A 21,478-nucleotide genomic window follows, 5' to 3' on the forward strand; every position below is an offset into this window, starting at 1 on the left:
TGTACTTGGAAAATTAAACTAACGTCCTACATTTACATCATTTTACATTAAAATTTTTTCATTATTTAACATTTAAATATCTATTACTTATATCATCAAAAATTTTAAAAGCCTATTAAGTGAAGTCACTGCCCAGGAGAGAATAAGATTTGGAGGGAAAATAAGTGATTGTTTTCAAAGTGTGTAAAGGTATAGTGTGCAGAAATCAATGCAATATCTCTTTGCCACTTCATCCAAAAATCTAAAAAAACTTCTGTTAACCTCACTGAGCTGTTGTGAGTTGGTAAACTCTGTGAAAGTAAAGTATGATATCAGTAACATTGTTATCACCAAAACCTGAAAAGACAAGATTCTTTGTTGTAGTGTATCCCAGGAAACTAAAGGGAGTATGTCACTTTCCTTAGCCTGGGGTGTGACACAGTCCCCCCGAATGATGCACAATGGCCAATGGGAAATCTACAGGTAAAGCCATCATATATTTCTCCTGGAGTGAATTCCTGGAAAAGACATCCTTTTCTTTCTTTCTTTAAACAACACAGGTGCAATTTGAGGCTAAGGTAGGAGTAGTTGGATTAGGCTATTAGAACAGAAGCACTTGAAACAACAAAATTCTTAAAAGCCTTTTCCAAAATTTGCCTCTGATTCCCATGCTCTTCTCCTATTTTGCGCCTTTAATGAGCATGACAACAAAGACTTGGTGTTTGTCTCAAAACTTCCCCGGAGAAATTGCAAGTCCTGCACCTGGGAAGTCTCTTAGCTTTCTCTCATTAGACAATCTAATGTGTGTCCTGGGAAAGCCAGCCCCAAGGGACCAGACTCAGCCTGCACCCATGTCTCCAGAACTGGTTTCACAGGCAGACTTTGTTCTTCCATGGGTCAATACAGTAGTAGAAAGAGTGGAAAAACACAAAGTCTGAAGTCAAAGACACTTGTATTCAAATTCCAGCTCCAAAACCCATTAGCTGCATAACCTTACGTAATTCTTACCTTCCCTTCTCTGAAGAAATGGAAGTAATAGTACCTTCCTTGCCTGCTTGTTATGGTAATTAAATAAGACATTCTAGGACCTGATATATAGCTGGTGCTCTGTAGATGCTAATTTTCTTCCCCACCCCTTTTTCTTTCTGCCTCTAGGTAAATTATGGGAAAGAGTGGTAAAAATAATCAGCTACAGCCACAAAGACATTAGTGAAAGAAAGGTCTGAGGAAGTGAATATTGTGCATGTTTACATTTTTATTCTTTGTTAATCCTACAGTTTGGTATGGAAAGAAAGAAGAAAATTATGTTTTCCTACTAAAGTTGCCCACTTTCAGCCGAATCCAATCTGTTTTGCAAAATTCCTCCAAGCAGAGAGCAGCATCTTGCCCCTGCTTTTCCACAGGATACCTCAAACTCTGGGAGTGTGCTCCATGCAGGAAAATTGCTTTCTGTAGGCATCCTCTGTACCGGCGGAGGATAGAGCCTGGAAAACACTCATGGAAAAACAATCAAGTTGACAAAGCCAAGGATATGATAGTGACTCAGGTTTTTCTCAGTTCAGTAGCAGCCACTCTCCACATTCAGCCTAAAGGGAAAGAGGGGCTATATGAGGAAGGTGAATTTGGAATATGAAAGCAAAGGATTCCTGATATTTATATACACATAAACTTTTTTTTTCAGTGGTTCACACGGAAATTCAAGAACAACACCGCTCTTCTGAAAGCTATTTCAGGATTCCACACGTCTTGTTGACATTTGGATACAAGGTTAAGCAGTGGTGTGCTGGTAAGCTGGCTCTCTGGGGGATGGGGGGGACCCTATTTGCGGCACTTGCTGATTTCCATGGTGTAAGTCCTGCCACCACGGCTGATTATAAGCTACCAACATGATATCACTGAGTGTGAAGTTGGGAAGAGCCATGAATATCTGGCTTTCTTGAGTTGCTGCAAGCTGGCTCCAGCACAACACTGAGCTTGAGGCTCGTGTTTAGGAGTCATAGCTATTGGCAAATTCAACACTTGTTGAAAATAGACATCATCGAGTTCTAGAATTCACTGCCTCCTGTTCTATGGCCTCATTTTGGTCATTGTTTCTCCAGCTTTTTGAAGCGGCTCAGTAAATCTCACCTCTGTGGACCCCAGACCCTTTGACTTAATGAAGATTGATGTCTTCATTAGATTTTGAAAGGAATGCTTGGACATTTTATTACCTGGTTGCTGGTGCCTAGTACTCTCTGTTCCATGGCCCCTCTCCCCCACCTTCTGTGACACATTCCTGAAAGGGCTCCAGGAAAAAAATGTTACAGCCTTGGCAGATCAGCGTTTTGAATTATGCAATGTCCTTCCTGAGAAACCCCGTTCTCCAAAGGCAGTCATTCTGAAATAGGAGCAAGAAATGGGGATACAGGCCAGCCACCGGGAAGGCAGCATCGGAAGCCAGGTGGCGGTGAACTGAGACAGAATAAATCTATGGGAAATGGCATCCATGCCTATCTCACCAGTTTTATGGGTCTTGAAAAACTGTCGCAAGTTTCATCAGAAAGAAGGAAAGGGTGGTTACTTTTCCAATTATTCCACTTTCATTTTAATTATTTTTCACCCCTTACAAATAACTTCGCAAACATTATCTTATTTGCTCCTCACAGCAAGCCAATGAGACATAATAATAATATTGTTAATATAATAAATATATAATACATTACACGTAATGTAATGGTATAATATGTAATATAAAATAATAAAAATCGATAATAATGTGATAAATATGATTATTTCCCCTTTACAGCTGAAGACATCGAGACTCAGCAAATATAAATGACTTGCTTAGGGTCAACAGATGTTAATGACCGTGGAGGAACTTGAACTCCATCCATCTGCTGCCAGGCTGGAGCTCTCTCTATACCAGCCCGAGTGTATTTGCGGTGATGGAGGTTTCCATCAGCTCTGATTGTTTCATCATGTGTGCTAGGTGGAATCACAACTATCAGAACGTTTAAACAAGTCCGAAGTTATGCTGCTGTCCGAGGAGTTTCCACAGGCTCCTGGGGCTCAGATGTTCTCTGAGGTGTAGTTCTGGAACACCCACTTATCCAAGGCTGGCAGGGAAGGAGATAGCCTGCAAAAATTAAATGCCTATGTAATTGTTCACATACGTTAAGCTTCCAAGTTGTGAATGAAATCTTTTAAAATTATGTTGCACATCACCCTGTGTTCTTGATAGAATGTCAAACATAGCTTATTTAACCTTTTCTTGTTGTCTTAGAGCACCATTGTAAATTTCAATTTGTTTTAGACTTCAGTTGACAACCCGCTAAGGCCCTAGGCTACAAGGTTCCAGACCGCTATGCTTTTTGGAGTTCCTGTTTGTTTTTTGCTTCGATTGGTGCACTCATCTTTCAGAGTCATGGCACCCTCTTCTAGCTCCCTGTTTCTAATCTGTTAGGGAGTGAGGAACCAGTCCAGATAACAACGTTGATTAGACTGGTTGGTCCAGCAGAAGTAGATAGATTTTAAATAAAGGCTTGGATAATTCTTCTAGGGGTAAACACTTTCTATCATCTTTATTTTTAGGAGTATGGTAGGGGTTTTTGCTGTGCTGCTCAGATCCTTTTATAAGACCAGTTGTCTTGTCACTCAGTTGCTGTGAGTGTTGATGACCAATGACTTCTAGCTGCACCCTTCACTGAAGACTGGCTCTTGGTCCCCGGGAGCTCCTCCACCCAGAAATGCCTCTGGGTATGGCCTGCAGCCAACTATTAACTCAGGGGGATAGAAGCCCCGTCCCTCTGCCTGGAGGTGGGACAATTCTGAGGCCATCCTTGTTCTAGAAATTCCCACAGGATTAGGCAGAACCTGGACTGCAGCTGCACCCACACCCTCACTTTGCTTCTCCCATGCCCTGTCTTGCTTCCCTCACTCCCTGTAAGTCTCCCTGTGAGCACTTGCACAAGACTCCCCATCCCAGCCTGTGATTCCAGGGACTCCAGCCTAAGAGGCTTCCCCGCGCCCCTGCCGTTCATACTCTCAGCTGTATCCCGGAGAGGTAAGGGAACAAAAGACCCTTGTCCTCCTCCCTATCCCTTCCTTCAACCTAACGTTAAGAGAGAAGGGTAGCCTAATAATGCAAGAAAGAACGTGTAATGAGAAAAAAGTTATTTTTGCAAAAGATATATTAGAAATCCATTCATGTGTCAAACTCTGACTTAAAGCCTACCTTATGAGTCACTGGACTAGGGTCTGAGAATACAGACGTAAAAGACACAATTTCCCTTCACCTCGCCCTTTTGAGAAGCACACAGTCTGATGAGGAAACCAACAAGTAAGCAGGACAATTACCAGACATCATAATAAATGCTGTTATTCATGTCAGAACTCATTCATTCATTCAAGAAATCTTTCTTAAGCGTCTACTATGTGCTAAACTTTTGGGGGTCTAAACAACCCAGAGGAAAAGATTGTAGAGTTAAAAGGCTGGAGAAGACATGATCATTTTTTACATTGGAAATGATACCGGAGCTGGTTCTGATGGAGTGAGCGAGAGTTTCCCAGGTGAAGAGAGTTAGGGACGGTGTTCAGGGGGCAGGACAAAGTCCTGAAAGAGTGTGGTGTCTTGGGAGTGGGGGACTTGGGAGAAGTTTGTCATGGCAGGATATGAAGGAAAGAAGGCAGAGAAGAAGGCAGGGGTGGAGGTGAAGAGCTTTATCTGCCAGGCTGAGAAGTTTGGGTTTTATCCTTGTAGGAAATTTGAAACCAAGAGAGCCTTATGAACCTAGGAATGTGTCCCAGGCCATTTCACTAGGAACATGACTGTCATCTACAGGGAGAATGGGGCAGGGGGAGGGCTGGGAGCTCACAGCTTGACAAGCAGATGCCTACATCAGGCTTTTGTGTGCAGTGCCCCAACTGTACAATGGTATACGACAGTCCTAGTGACCTGTGACATCACGGCTTAGCTATGGTGCCTGTGGCCCAATCTACGTCTCTGCCAGGAAGAAAAGAAAGAATTCCTTAAGTTCTCCATCTTGAAAATGTGACCTGTAAAGAACTTGAAATTCTCCTGCTGAGTGATCCTTGCCTTAGAGGCAGTTAGCTATGTATATATGACTGGATAGGATCGAGAAACATCCAAGAGAATCTTTCCCCAGACCCCATACTCCGCCATCATTGCCGGAAAGGCCACAACTGTAGATCCAGCCCTTATGACCCACCAGGCTCTCATCCAGCCTGGGCAGTGGGTATCAGCAGAGAGGAATGGGCCAAGAAGAGAGATTGTGAGCTCGATGTGGCACAGTGGGGACATGGAGGTAGTGGGGACGGGGAAGGGCACTGATAGAGAGGGAAGGGGCAAGAATCAGAGCTTGAGGGAGGTGATACATGTACATTTTCCTTCCTTTACAATGCTGCAGTGGGCAGGTCCTGCCTGCTCAAATTTATATAAATAACACTTAATATCAAGTATTTTGATTGTTTTATTGTGGGGAAAATTGATTTTCCCCAAGAACAGATTAGGTCATTCCTGCCTTTGTTCATATTTGCTGTAATAATAACAACAATAAATGAACATGGTTTGAACAGTTATTATATGCCCGGCATTGTGCTAAGAGCTTTGCCTGCATTTACCTTGTTCTCCCGAAAACCTATGATGGAGGTATTGTTAGTACTCACTCACTATGGAGTAGGAAAGTAAAGCCTAGAGAGCTCACTAAACTTACTCAGAGTCACACAGCTGGTATGTGGCATACCCAGGTCAATCCGCCTCAATCCAATGTCAATACTTACACTACTGTGGTGCTACATGGCTTTCCCAGCATTGGCTATTTGCTCCTTTCTCCACCATTTCAAATGTTTTTCATCCTTCAAGGCCCATTTCAAGTTTCCTTCATTCACTTAACTGATGTTTTTGAGCACCTTCCACGTGTATTGTGTCCTAGTCCTTCATGGAGCTTTCCCTCACTGATTTCTACCTTCCATAAACACCTTTGAGTCTTTAAGGTAGGGAGCAAATCTTATTATGAATACATTTGTATTGTTCTCTAAATGTTTTTAGTGGTTTTATTTTGTTTTCTCTCCCCAAAGGTTTTAAACAACCTCCAGGTCAGGATCAAGTCTTCAAGGTCCCCATCTTCTCAACAGCACCCAACACAATGTTGGGCCGATGCTTCAGGAAGCCCCTAACTCAGCTCATCCAGTGGCTGCATTTTAAGGAAGAAGAAATGCATGTGTGGATCTGATAAGGTCTGAGTGATATCTGGAGAAGAAGATGCCCTATGAGTGACGATCAGCTCTGTTTATTACTTAAATCCACAGCAGCAAGCCAAGATAACTGTCGCAAAGTCTGTGGACAGAAGTTCATGAAGATCATTGCTTGACAGGTCAGGGTAAAGGTCTCTTTCTTTCAAAATATGTGAAGGGGCAGGAAACGTGTGCACCAGGTGTTTTGTGTTCATGGCTGCCTGGGAAAGATAATTCTGTCTGCTTGATAAGAACATTGTGCTCTACACATCAGGTTGTTTTTCCAGGAGCTATTTTCTGCCCATAAAAACGAGCATTGCTGGCTCTCAGCTTCTTTCCGCCAATCCCACGAACTATAAACAATAACAAAAGGTATCTTATATTTATACAAAGCTATCCTCAGAAAAGCTCAAGGACCTGAACGAAGCTTGTTTTCATATACAAGGGTTCTTATATAATCCCCAAGGGGGAAGGGAAGAGAGGGTGACAATTGAGTTAGGAATGTTGCCATTTCTAGTGAACAAAACAGAATAGTGAGGCCCTATGGCATGATACACTGATAGAGATGACCAGGACAGGAAGTTCGTCTTCCAATTTCCTGTCTGGAGTTCTGCACACTGGGCCACACTGCCTTGTCAGATATCTGAAAACCTGGAGGAGACGACTGGAGGGGAAAAATTGGGAGAGAAAGCCCAGCCATGTGAGAAGGGATGCTGCAGTCTCACTGCATTTTAATGCCTTGTTTTTACTGGTCAGGATCTGGCAGCTCCTAGAGTGTGTGTCCCTCTTGTCCTTGGTAGAACTGATTCTGGGGAGAATTTTCATCACCCTCATTAAGAGTTATAGCTGAATCATAGTAGATTTCATAGGTCTGGCTGGTGTAGAGAAAGAGCCATCTGAGCAAAGGGCATTCTGTAAATATTTATTTCAGGCTTGGATACAAAGATGAGTAAGGTATAAGCTCTGCCCTCAATAAGTGTATCGCCTAGCAGAAGAGACAGACACAGGATAAAAGAATCTACAGGTGCTGGATGAATGCAATAATGGGAAGGCAGTTACTTTTGACTTTGAATTTAAGTCAGGACCTCATGGCGCTAGGACGGGGGCATTTTGGCTGGAGTTGGAACAATAAGCAGGACTGGTTTTAAGGGTTGTCTTCTACAATGCATTAGAGCAGTAGCTCTGTATTAAAATCACCTGGGGATGTTTTAGAACATGCCCCCATCCCTAAATAATTGGATTAAATTACTCTGAGTGTAGCCTGGGCATTAGTATTGTTGAAGAGCCCCCAGGTGATTTTACTGTGCAGCCCAGATAGACAATCAGAAAACAGGCTGGGCTTCGGAATTTGGCAGCCTTGTTCTAGAGCCCTGTGACCTTGGGCAAGGCCCATTGTGGGGGCAGGGTGAGTCTTCCACAACTTCACTGTTTCCTCCAACTTCTCCCCACGCCTCTGAAGAAACTCTGCATGGGCGAGTCCCTCCTCTGTGACAAACTTTCCTTGACTGAAGAACCCTGGGCTGGGAATCAGGAAAGTTGAGTTCCATCCCAGCTTTGCCACTGAGGTGCCTTATGGGTTTGCTGGGTCACATAAGAAGATAAAACAAAGACATTTAGGATTACTATTTACAAGACACTCAATGAGCTAGGCACTCAATGCATCTCTGGGCCTCAATTTCCCCATCTGTTGAGGTTTCTAGATGAGTATTTTTAGGTCATAGTGACCAGACCATGACCAGAATTATTTTAAAAGAGTGATACAAAACATAGCAGAAATGGACTATGACCAGAATTATTATTATTTATTTATTTATTTATTTTTGTGAGGAAGTTAGCCCTGAGCTAACATCTGTGCCAGTCTTCCTCTACTTTGTATATGGGATGCACAGCTAACAAGCAGAGCAGGTCCTTACCCGGGATCCAAACCTGCGAATCCTGGGCCGCCAAAGTGGAACACACAGAACTTTAACCACTCAGCCACTGGGCTGGCCCCAGAATTATTTTTAAAAAGAGATATAAACATAGTAGAAAAATGGAGTGCACTGCATAGGACAAGTATTGTGAAGTAAAATTTTTTTCTCAGTTATATATATTTATTATACAAATATTATATTTAGTATGTATTTACTGGGTCATGATGTAAAATACATCTGATGTTGTGGGTTGTAAGATAAAAAGTTTGAGAGTGCTCCCTTCGGCAGCACATAAACTAAAATTGGAAGGATGCAGAGCAGGTTACCGTGGCTCCTGTGCAAGTGTGACTTGCAAACTCATGAAGCATTCTATCTTTTTTTTTTATGTTATATGTTTTTTACCACAATTTAAAAAAAACAGCTTTGAGAAACATGGGGTTAGATGCTCTCTATGGTCCCCTTCCTTCTGCTCTGTAGCCCATGACTACCCCAGCCTACTAGAAACTCGCCTTTCTGTGACCTCCTTTGAATTATTACCATGTGATTCTGGCCCACCATTTACTTTTTTAAAGAGGGAGGCAGGATGGTGTAGTGGTTAAAAGTACCCTATTGAATTAGCTAGGTCTATGTCTGAGTTTACTTTCTTCTCTTATTAGTTGAATGACCTAGAAAATGTACCTGACCTCTCTCAGCCTTGTGTTCTCAAGGGGATAACACGTAGGATGCATGATGGTTACAGGATTAAATACGATGCTGTAGGTAGAACTCTTAGCACAAGCCACCTTGTTCACAGAAAGTGCTCAGCGTACGGCAGCAATTATTGTCTCACTTCCCGTTCTACCGAGATTTTAAGACACAGTCCACAATTTAGTGCCTGGCACATGCAAAATCATAAATACCTTATGCTTATTTGACTAGAAAAACAAGGCTTCCAGCCTCAAGCAGATCCTAATGCTGGCGGGCAGGCGTTCTCTGTTGGCATGCCCCATTACCCTACGAGACTCGGGAGGAGAGGCAGGGCCTTCTGTGTCCTCTACCCACACGTCCCCTTTGGCTTTTTTCCCTGACATGGTCAGCTGGACCTGGGAAGGCAAGGCAGAAGGAGGCAGATCTGGCTATGATTTGCTTCAAAGATCAAAATGACCCTGACATTTCAGTGCCATCAGAATCAAGACAGATGGAAACTCAGGATCAGCTGTGTCACAAACTGGGCATCTACCTGAGAAGGTTACAGAAAGAAGCATAAGCCAAAGAAATAGAAAGAGCTGGTGGCCAGAACACTGAGAAACTGAGGGGTAAGATCCAGACATACACCAGGAATAAACAGCCATCTTCAAACAGTCAACAAATGAGCAACTCACCAGGTCCTAATTGCCTCGTAGGCTGGGAACCAAGGAATTGACTTGTAAATGATTAATTTCAGGAAATACCAACTAATCAATGACTAGGGCTTCTGTGTAATAGTTTCCCCAGATTTATAGGTGGTGATTGTGTGAATTGGATCATTGATTCTAGAATGAGATAAGCAGCAATATTGGTAACCTAATCTACTTACTCCAAGTAGCTACAAAGAAATTAGCTACCCTTAGTGGAAGCCAGCCCATTACTGAAGAGTGAAAAGAAGCCCATTCATCATGGCGGAGCCTCACACCAACCCGTCTCCCTGGAGCATTCAGCTATGCTGAGAAGATGTTGACGGAGAAGGGGATAATGATCCATAAGTAGATATATGGAAAAGGGGGTGCGAGTGGCTGAGGGAAACCTCGTGAGATCGCACAGGGAAAAAAATGGGCCTTAAAATGATAAAAACGGTAAAAGTACAATGTTACAAAGATTATACAAATAGTATTAGAAAGAATAGGACTGTTGAAAGTAGCACTCAATGCTAGTGTGTTTTTTTCTGGAAGAAAACTTAGTTTGAAATTGTATGGTGAAAAAGAAAAGAAAACGTATGTGAATAAGGTAGCCCCACCTAAAAAAATGTTGCTAACACAATGGTTTTTCAGGAAAGAAAAGGCAAGGATGCCTGGAAATAGCTGCATCTAATCAGCCCCCATCCCAAGCAATCAACTGAAGTCCAGGAAATTCCATATGTAACCAGAAGAATAGACATCCTGGAGCATTTTGCCACAGTTAAGATTAGCGGAAACAGACCCCCATCAGCGCTAGTAACAAAGAAAAATTAAAGGTGAAGAAACTGCTGAGGCTCCTTGTGCCTCTCTTCTGGGAAGGTGCTCATGGGGGTGAGAAGGATGGGAATTAGGACAGAGGCAGTTGCCGTGGCTATGCTGACAGCCCTCTGTTCTGAGACCACTCCTTCAACAGCAACGCAGACCGTTGTATTTTCTCCAGGGAAAACAATGCAAACAGTGACTAGGGCTCAGCGTGTCCTCCTGACATACCCTAACAATCCTTAAAAAGGTTTGTTAACATAGCAATGGTTTATGTTTAGCACTTTTTGGAGCTTAATTCCCTACTGAAGGTCATAAAGATATTCTACTGTATTTTCGCCTAAAAGATTTAAAATTTGCCCTTTCACAATGAATTCCTCCCTCTCTATGAAATTGAAAGACACAAAAAGCACAAGCCAAAAAGGAAAAGATGAGTACATTTCACTTCATTAAAATGAATAACTTCCACTTACCGAAAATATCATAAAGAGAGCAAAAAGATAAGCCACCAACTTGGAGAAAATATTTTTAAAAATTATTTATTATTTATTAAGTTTATTTATTGCAGTGACATTGGTCTATAACATTATATAAATTTCAGGGGTACATCATTATATTTCGATTCCTGTAGATTACATCATGTTCACCACCCAAAGACTGATTACAATCCATCACCACACACGTGTGTCTAATCGCCCCTTTTGCCTCCTCCCTCCCCCCTTCCCCTCTGGTAACCACCAATCCAGTCTCCGTCTCTATGTGATTGTTTGTTGTTGTTTTTATCTTCTACTTATGAGTGAGATCATATGGCATTTGACTTAGAGAAAATCTTGACACCAAATCTGACAAAGGACTAGGACCCAGAATATATGTAAGAATATCTACAACCCATCAGAAAATGTCAAAAAAACATAAGGTAATTCACAAAGGAAATATAAATGACTATTCAGTATAATTAAAAGATTCTCAACTTTGTTGGTAATCAGGGAAATGCAAATTACAATCATAATGAGATATTATTTTACAAGGTTTTGTCTACATGGACAAAATTATGAAGTCTGACAATACCAAATGTTGGTGAAGATGTGGAAAAACAGAATCTTATGTGCTAATGTTGGGCTTAAAATGATACGGTTTCTTTGGAAAACAACTTGGCGCTGTCTAGCACAGGGAAAGATTACATTTCTATGGTCCGGGAATTCCACTCCTAGGTGTGTACCCTAGAGAAACTCTTGCATATGTGTTCTAGGAGACATGTATAAGACTGTTAATAGAAGCACTATTCAAATTAGCAAAAACACAAGCAAAGCTGAGCAAATATTGTTTGGGGATACCTACACTGTAGTCAACAATTGTTAAAAAGCAAGGGTATGATAAACACAAAATTCAGGAAAGCGGTTATGTTTGAGGGGAAGGCAGGAGGATAGGAGTTGGGGAAGAGGACACAGCTACTTTCAATCGTATTGCTAACGTTCAGATTCTTCAGTTGGCCAGTGGTTTATATATATTGCACTTATTCCATTGTAGGCACAGAATATTACATAATAAATTGCTTTTAATTTGTAAAAACAATGGGTGAACATAGAACAAAAATCTCTAATGGCTCAGTGCCAAGGAAAACAAGAGATCTTGGTAACTTCAGTCTCACTAAATAGGAGGGGAAGGGTCATTCGTGAAGTGGCGGATTGCTCTCTGTGGGGGAAGGTCTGCATAATGTGCGTGCCCCCTGAGGTCTTCCCAGCTGGCCTAGTGATCAGAACCTGTGCCCATGGTTACACCCTATTACTCAGGTTGGCAAGTGGCCTGAGTGGGTAAGTGGTGATCAGTTATGGAAAAGGCATGCTACTTAGTATATGAATGTTGTATGTGGTGAGATCCATCTTAGATGATTTTCCACGCAGAAAACTGAGGGCTGTTCTGGGGCAAGGCCTTTTGGTCTAATACTGGGGTTACTCTACTTTCTACCTTGGTTGGGTAAATTTGACACTGAAGCAAGGCTGTTTTCTCATTGGTTAGCATTTTAAATTGTAATTCTAAAGACTCATACTTGGGTCTTGACACTGTTAGACTTTGTAACCCTAGCACCACTCATGTAGCCACAACCCTTTTTTATTGCTATTTATATCTTAAATATATTTGGGTCTTACTCTCCCAAAAAGATTATAAAGTTAACGTTTATAATTAGCTAAAATGGCAGGATTTTCTAAAGCCCTGTTTTGTTCATCCTTGATGCCAAAAACTTGGCAAAATAAGTGCTTAATTGGTTTTTTATTTTGAAAAATTATAAATTCACAGGAAGTTGCAAAAATAGTACAGAGAGGTTCCATGAACCCATCACTCAATTTCCCCAATGATCATATCTTATGTAACCATGGGACAATGTCAAAACTAGGAAACTGACATTGGTATAATGTATGCATATAGTTCTGTGACATTTTATCACGTACAGATTCCTGGAACCACCACCAAAGTCAAGATATGGAACTATTCCATCACCACAACCGTCTCCCTTGATAGTCATCCCCAGCTCTCTCTGCCATCATCCCTAACTCCTGGAATCTGCTTTTCATCTTTATAATTTTGTCATTCTGAGGATGTTATCTAAACAGAATTATATGTTATATGAACTTTTGAGATTGGCTCTTTTCACTCAGCAAAATGCCTTTGAGCATAGAGTTAGGTCATGTTTTTTTAAGCCCCTCTGCCAACCTCTGTCTTTTCATTGGTGCATTAAGACCATTTACATTTAATGCAATTATCGATATGTTAGGGGTTAAGTATGTCATTTTATTTTATGTTTTCAGTCTATTTTCTTTCTGTTGTTCAGATAGGGTAATTTCTATTGTTCTATCTTCAAACTCACTGATTCTTTCTTCTGTCCTCTCTATTCTCTTGTTGAGCCCATCTAATGAGTTTTTTAATTTAAATTATTATTTTTCAGTTCTAAAATTTCCACTTGACTATTTTTTATATCTTTTGTTTCTTTACTGACACTTTCTATTTTTTCATTTGTTTCAAGTATGTTTGTAATTGTTTGCTGAAGCATTTTTGTGATAGCTGCTTTAAAATCCCTGTCAGATTATGTCAACATTTATGTCATTTCTGTTTTGGCATTTGTTGATTGTATTTTCTCATTCGAGTTGAGATTTTCCTGCTGGAAATACTGTGCTGGTGGGGGAAAGTGGGCATTGTCTCATCGCTGTCAGGTGAGGAGAAGACCCAGTTTCCCTTATCTCAGCCTCTGTGGACACTGAGAGGCATGGTATCTCATTATTGCTGGGTGGGGGTAGGAGACCAGGCTCCTCACTAGGCCTCCACTGGCACGAGTTGGCTGGGAGGGGAAGGGGCACCTCCATACTGCCCCCATGTGGCCTCACTGACATTGTGGAAAGGGACTCATTATCACTGGGTGGAAGTGAAAGTCCGGAATCTTTACTAGGCATCCTCAACGTTATCCTAGTGGAAAGGAGAGCAATGTACCCCATTACCACCAGGTGAGGTAGAAGTCTAGGCTCGCTATGTGGTCTCCGGTAACACTGAGGGGTGCATGCTTCTTATTTCTGAGAGGGAAAGTCTAAGCTTCCCACTTGTTCTTCTCTGACACCACCCCAGCAGGGGATGGGGTGCCTCATTATAGTTGGGTGAGGATAGAAGCCTAAGCTTTCCACTTGGCCATGGTGATGAGGGTGGGGCCACACTTTTTTCCAACTTCTCTGTACTATTTTTGCAACTTCCTGTGAATTTATAATTTTTCAAAATAAAAAACCTATTAAGCACTTATTTTGCCAAGTTTTTGGCATCAAGGACGAACAAAACAGGGCTTTAGAAAATAGTTACTTGCCTGGAGTATGGAAGTTATTGTCTACAAGTTTTCTGTCTTGCTAGGCTGTCCATTTCCTGGGTCTTTGTAAAGAGAACAGACTTTGGGAGGATTTTTTTTTTTTGGTCTGTGCCCATTGGTACTTCCTGGTTGTCAGCTTCAACAGCATCCAGTCTGGGATATATGAAGAAAAAGAAAACCCAGGGAATTTACCACTGTGTCATCCTTTGGGTCACGAGGTCCCTGGACATTCTGCCTTCTTCTTTCTAATGTTCAAGTCTTCTTATATTTCTTTTATATATAATGTGCAGGAATTTAACTCTACTTAGTGTGAGTAATAGAGAGAACTGTGTTTATTCCATCTTGTCCTGGAACCAGAACAGTTAATAGGTTTTAATTGAATGGATTGGTGAATCTCTGCCCTTCTTCTTTTTCTCTATTTTTCATTGTTCACAGAATGGGAATAAACACACAATATGTACTAGAATAGCTTGGGAGAAGCAGAGGGTCATATTTACAGACGTGGTAAAGAAGTTGATAGAACATAGCTGTCTCCATCCGTGATAAAAATAACCACATCTTATTTGTTTCTTTAAACCATCTATTACAAGGGAAGGCTCAATAACAGCTAGATCTCTGTTGAGAAGTCCCATGTCATTAGAAGTCCTAATCCCCTACATGTAATTGGCACATTACATAAACAGCACAGGTACTTGTGCTAGTCACTGGGGATACAGCAGTAAGTATAACTTGGTGTTTTGATAGTTGGCAATAACGTGATGTGGTACAGTCTTCGTTTATCATAACGGATACCCAGTGGGCTTTTTCAATCTGGAAACTACTTCTTGTAGTTCTAGGAAATTTTCTTGTTTTCTTTCTTTCCCTCCTTTTCTTCTGTTTGCTCTTTTGGAACTTCTATTTGTAGGATATTGGACCTACTCTTTTGATTTTCTAATAGTTCTTATCTTTTTCATTCTCTTTGGTTCTTTAATCTTTCTTTATCTTCTCTCTCATATTTTATACCTTTGTGTCTTTTGAAAGATTTTTCTCAATTTTATTTTTCAGATGTTTTCTTAATTTTTTATTTCAGCTGTCCTATTTTTAATTTCCAAGATGCATTTCCTCTCTTATACTATCTTTGTCTGGTTTGGGTACTGAGTTATAATATGCCTCACGAAATGAGGTGAGTAGTTTTCGTTCTTTTTCTGTTTTCTAAAAGAGTTTCTGTAAGATGAGAATTATCTGTTCTTTGAATGTTGGTAGAATGCTCAGGTAAAATTTCCAAGGATGGATGTTTACTTTGTGGAGATATTTAAAATTATTGATTTTATTTCTTTAATAAATGTAGGATTATTCAGGTTATCTGTGTCTTCTGGAGTTAGTTTTTGTAATTTTTTTCTTAAAATTTGTTCATATTATCTACCTTTTCAAATTTACTTATTATTAATATTCACTTATCATGTCAATCTATTCTGCACTGGTAATTATGTTCACTTAATTATGCCAAACATGTTTAGTTTATCCCTTTTCTTTTTGTCTCTCCTCAATCTAGTCAGAGGTTTGTGAATTTATTGGTCTTTTCAAAGAGCCAACTTTTGCTTTGGTGATTTTCTCTAATTTATCTGCTATTTCATTAGCATTTATATTTACTACTTCATTCTTTCTACTTTATATATTTTCTGTTGTTTTATTACTACATTCTTAGGTTATATATTTAGCTTGTTAATTTTTCAGATTTTCTTTTTAGAAAAAAATTTAAGTTTCCAAATTTCCCTCTAAGTATTGCTTTAGCTGCATCAGACATTTTCATTATCTTTACATTCTAAGTATTTAAAAATTTCCTTTGTGATTTCTTCTTTGACTGAAGTTATTTAGAAACATGTTTTTAAATTAAAAAAAAAGATTTGGTAATTATATTTTTGTTGTTGATTTCTAACACAGTTTCATTTTAGCCAGATAATTTGTTTTGTACAAATTCTGATTCCTTGAAATTTGTTGATACTTGTTTTATGGCCTTACACATGGTCAATTTTCGTATGTGTTCTGTGTATGTTTGAAAATAATGTCAATTTACCAAAATATAGATGTATTGTTCTATACATGTCCCTTAGATCAAGCTTGTCAATTATATTGCTCAAGTTCATATTCTTACTGGTTCTTTTGTCTACCTGGTCTCTCAGTTACTGAGGGAGATACATTAAAATTTCTCACTATGATAATAGATTAGTCAATTTTATTATTGTTATACGTTGTTAACAACTTTAATTTTTAAAAAATTATGTAGTGATTCTTTATCTTTGATAATGTTTTGTGTCTTTAAGTTGATTTTGTCTGATGTCAATTTAGCATTTAATATTTGCGTGATAATATTCTTTCATCCTTTTACTGTCAATGTTCTTCTCTCTCTAACTTTTAGTTAGGTCTCTTGTAAATAACATATAGGTGAATTTGTTTCTTTTTCCAGTCTGGCAGTCTTTGCTTTTTACCTGGAGAGTGTGTGTATTTACGTTTATTGTGATTACTAGCCTGTTTGGATTTATTTTGCTATTTGTGTTGTGTTTTCTGTTTGTCTTTTTATATGTTTCTTTTTTAATTACTTTCCTTTATATTGAGTTTGGTTTTTTCTCATTTTCATTTTCCTCTCAAATAGTTGGAAATTGTATCTCTATTTTTATTTTTAAATGATTCCCTAGAAATCCTAGAATGCATTTCAATTTAGCAAAGTCTAAAGTTAATTCATTCATTTATTCTTTTCTAAGATAATATAAACAACTTAAAACGCTTTAACTTTGATCATCTCATCCCAACTTATGAGTATTTGCTATGACTAACCAATATTTAGTTCTTCTAGTCACTAACGTGTCAAAGTACAATGTTGTTTTAGATTCACCCAGTTATTTAATGTTTTCTTGGCTCATCATTTTCTTTTTGCATCTCAGATTTCTTGGGACTCATTATGCGTTTTTCTGGAGCACATCTCTTAGAAATTCCTTTTGAAAGGGTCTCTCAAATTTTCTTTTCTGAAAATATCTTAATTTTACTCATGTTCTTGAAAGACAACCTCTATGATAATATCATTCTAGTTTTATGGTTATCTCCTCTCTGTTTTAAAAAAATCCCATGATATTCTGACCTTCATTTTGGCTATTGGGAAATCAGATGTCAGTCTAATTTGTTCATTTATCAGTAATCTGTCTTTTTATCTGGCTGTTTTTAACTTTTTTTTTTTCATTTTCTTTTATTCTCTTTTCTTCCTTTTCTCCCTCCCTCCCTCCTCTTCTTTTCCTTATTTCTTTTCTTTTCTTTTCTTTTCTTCCTTCTTTCCTTCCTTCCTTTCTTTCTCTCTCTCTCTGTCTCTCTTTCTCTCTCCCCCCGCTTTCTTTCTCTTCCTTCCATTCTTTCCCTTCCTTCCTTCTTTCCTCCCTCCCTCCTGTCCTTCTTTATTTCCTTTTTTTGGGTGTTCTGTAGTATTATTACAAAGTATCTATCTAGTCTTGTACTTTTAAAAATTTATTCTGCTTGGGATTCACTGGGGTTCTTAAATCTGAACATTTCTGTCTTTTGTAAATTCATGAAAATTCTCAGTCAACATCTCTTTGAATATTGCTTTCTTCTACATTTTCTCTATCTCTTTCTTCTACTCTGATTAGATATATGCTAGCTATCTTAATTATGGTCTCCATGTCTTCTTTTCCAAATATACGTGTTCATTTTTATTTTATTTTTTTAAGGATTGATAGCTTAAAACTTGTGTCTCTCTGTTAGTTTTATAAATATGTTCAAAATATTTTGATTAAGAGCATTTTAATCACAAAACCAGCATATGTTACTGCAAATTCAGTCACAATATTGCTCAATGGAAACAAGAGCTACAATACCTGGACTCTTATCTTGAATATATTTGGTGCACACTTCTTGAACTGTCTCAGCATCTACAGCATCAATTGCTGCTTTAAGCTCAGGGATAGGAATTCTTCTATTATAGTATCACATTTGCCTTCCAATATCTTCACAAACTGGACTTGAACCATAGAGTTGCAACAACATGTTTGTTTTTAGAAGAGTTGTGGCTCGTGCAATTTTACTTTCAGTGACACACAGAGTCACATCTATTCTTTTTGAACAAGATGTAGCATGTCTGCAACAATGAGTGGTTCAAAACTCATATAGATTTCCCACAATCCTGTATCTGTGTAGGACATGTTGCGACTGAAAGCCATGGCAGAGGTTGCCATGACAGATAAGCTGGGCCAGCTTGCTAGATAAATTCATTCCTCTTCTGAAATGACAATCTTAGTTGCCAATCGATGTGTTTGCAACTATGACAGAGATTGTATCTGGATGTGCTCAACCAAGAGGTTACACAGTTCTTGAAAGATGTGAAGATGTGCCAAAGGCATCTTGTCATCCCTCATGCAAATCTCAAGTTCCTTGTTGTAAATTGGCTTTGACTTCCTGCATCTCTCTAAGGATTACTCCATACTTATCTTCAATATCTGCTTCTCCTGATGAACTGTTTTGTATTGTATCAGTGAGAATTTCTACAGCTCTTGGCAAATCCAGAGAATTCTTTGGCATAATATATGGCCTGCTTTCTGGAGGTATAGGCATTGAAATAAGCATCCATGTTTTCATTTTCAAGTTCCAGATCTAATTTGTATCTATTTTTGTTGACCTTGAAATCCATATGTTCCAGAGAATGAGCTGTTTCCTTCTTCTTCTTATTTTCTTGTCAATTCCCAGCATCAATCCAGAGCCCAATTGTGTATGTTGACAACCTAGTCTTCAAAGGCCAGTCTGAGTCCATTTTCCAAACATGTTGCTCCTGTTTTAGGAACATTCAGAACAACTTGTGTAGTGGCATGTGTATCTTTTAATTTGTTCTCTCCAAATTATAACGACAGACCAGCACTTCTAATCAAGAGTCTCTCAGTGAAACCCCAGAGCCACCACCACACCATGGGAAACAGCATGGCATGGACCTCTCCTCTCCATTCTTAAAAAAAATTTTTTTTTGTGAGGAAGATTGGCCCTGAGCTAACATCTGTTGCCAATCCTCCTCTTTTTGCTTGAGGAAGATTGTTGCTGAGCTAACATCTATGCTAATCTTCCTCTATTCTATGTGGTATGCTGCCATAGTGTGGCTTGACAAGCAGTGCTAGGTCCATGCCTGGGATCTAAACTTACAAATCCCAGGGTGCTGAAGTGGAGCGTGTGAACTTCACGACTATGCCACCAGGTAGGCCCCTCCTCTCCATGTCTTTTAACTTCTGTTTTATTTTTTTCAACTTCCTTTTCCCTCTGCTGCATATTGAGTAACTCTTGAGTTCTTTCTTCCAGTTCATTAATTCTCTCTTCTACTTTATCTAATGCTGTGTCCATCTCCTGAGCTTCTTGTTTCATTTGTTATACTTTTTTTCATCCAGAAGTTCTATTTGGTTCTTTTTTCAAAACCACCTGATCATATTTTGAAGTTTTTGGTACTTTGTTACTTTTGTTTGTTACTTCTACTTTTTCTCACTCAAATGACTTAGTTCCTCTTGTGTTGTATAATTTTTATATTGTAGTGAGTTTATAATGACCTGAGGGAACCATTTGAGGCCTTCATTTAAGATATATTTATCCAGGAAGGCATTACTAATCTTGAATCATTTTAAATTAAGTTCTAAAGTTACATTTTTGTGGACCACATAGGTAGTGTGAATTCTAGATTCTGGCTCTAAATGAGGACCACTTGTGAAGAGGAATCTTCAAGGTATATTCTACCCAGAGCCAAGGTTGAGATATCAGATCTTCTTTACTATTTTCCTTTGTGGGATAGATTTCCTTCTTTTGGCTTACTCTTGCATTAAAGATGTTAACTTCTGGGTCCTGGCCTATTTAGGGATCTTTTTCTGTTTTCACTTGGTTTAGGTCCTGGGCATTGTATCCTGACCCCTGTTTGATACCCATTAAAATGAAGACTTTAGACCACCAGGGATAAGTTAATGCCCACAGGGACCCATTGCTTCAGGGCGATTACTTCTGAAGATTTGTGCTTGCTTGTATTTTTAACTTCTGATGATTTCCATCATTTTCCTGACAGCTCAGATAAGCATTGTAACATCCTTTATTCAATATTTTTAGGTATTGTGAGCTGGAGAGGTTTCTCATGGTATTTATTCTTTAATAGTGTGGGAAGTGGAAGTCTCACACTATTCTTAAATACTCTGATTTACGAGGTTTCCATCATAAGGTAAGCTGAATTGAAGAACTGAATAGAGACCGCCTGCCCCAAGATAAAAATCCTCTAAACACATCAGACCCAAACACCTGAGCTATTGTGTCCAAGTTATCCTTTTAGCCTATTATAGCATGGCTGCTGCCTCAGTGCAATCCTGGCCAACTTCTGCCAGTAGAAGATAGATTGAACATAGAGAGAGTAAGAAGGAACAGTATCTGGTTTATGAATAAGCACTCAGTATGAGCTACTTAGTTTGAGTTTCACAACAATGTAATGAAAGGGTAGCATTGCTTTCATTTTATAAATAAGAAAACAACCTCAATGATGCTAAGTAATTCATCAGAAGGACACAGAAGGAGCTGGAATGTTCTGAAAGATCATCCAGGCGTATCTTCCTAGAGCAGACCTTCAGAGGATATGTGGATCAACCATTTACTCATTCATCCACCTGTCCATCCATTCATCTGTGAATTCATTCAAGAAACCTTTCTTGAGAACTTGCCATGTGTATGACACTGTGCCTAACGCTGACATACAAAAATGAATAAGATAAAGAGCTTACATTCTCATATGGAAAGACACATAAACAATTATAATATTGTGCAGTAAGTTAAATGATAGGGGGTCATGAGATTATTGGGAAGGACATCATCACTGAGACCAGCTCATGTATACCTTTGGGATGGAAAAAGGGAAGGTGGTTGCTGACCAAAACGGGTGGTGAGCTGCAGGTAGGAACATCTATAACAAGGGAAGATGGAGCAGTCTTTCTTCTTGAAATTTACCTTTCAGGAGCTGACTGTTCCTTTTTTCTAAAAAGAGGGAAATAGCTCAAAACTACTGTCTTTAAAAAGGATTTTTTTCTTTCCAGTTACCAGGAGCAAAGCTGTTGCAATCCAGAATCATCTCACTTGCTGGATGGAACAGTTCAGTGATGGTTTGGTTATCCAGCTTGCCATCTATTCTGGAATTGAAACATTGCACAGGCGAAAGACTTGTCTGGTACAATAGCTTATGATTGCACTTTCCTCTCAATCATTCAAGTCCTTATATCAAGAGCTCTAATCCAGTTTTCGTAGACACCATCTCCTTACTGGCTGACAAAGTTTCCATGCTGGGTCTTGCAAAACTAAGCTATAAG

The 21,478-nt window shown here is 39.3% G+C and overlaps 1 non-coding gene and 1 pseudogene across 1 annotated transcript; one reads left to right on the top strand and one right to left on the bottom strand.

Moving 5' to 3' along the window:
- Nucleotides 1–8,395: 8,395 nt before the first annotated feature.
- LOC124233002 (U6 spliceosomal RNA) lies at nt 8,396–8,502 on the top strand. The gene has a single exon (XR_006886952.1). It is a non-coding gene; the product is annotated as a U6 spliceosomal RNA (small nuclear RNA).
- A 9,449-nt stretch (nt 8,503–17,951) lies between these two features.
- On the bottom strand, nt 17,952–19,075 carry LOC124232952 (mitochondrial-processing peptidase subunit beta-like; annotated as a pseudogene).
- Nucleotides 19,076–21,478: the final 2,403 nt, after the last annotated feature.

This window comes from Equus quagga, unplaced genomic scaffold, assembly GCF_021613505.1.
Source record: "Equus quagga isolate Etosha38 unplaced genomic scaffold, UCLA_HA_Equagga_1.0 146_RagTag, whole genome shotgun sequence".
Lineage (NCBI taxonomy): Eukaryota > Metazoa > Chordata > Mammalia > Perissodactyla > Equidae > Equus > Equus quagga.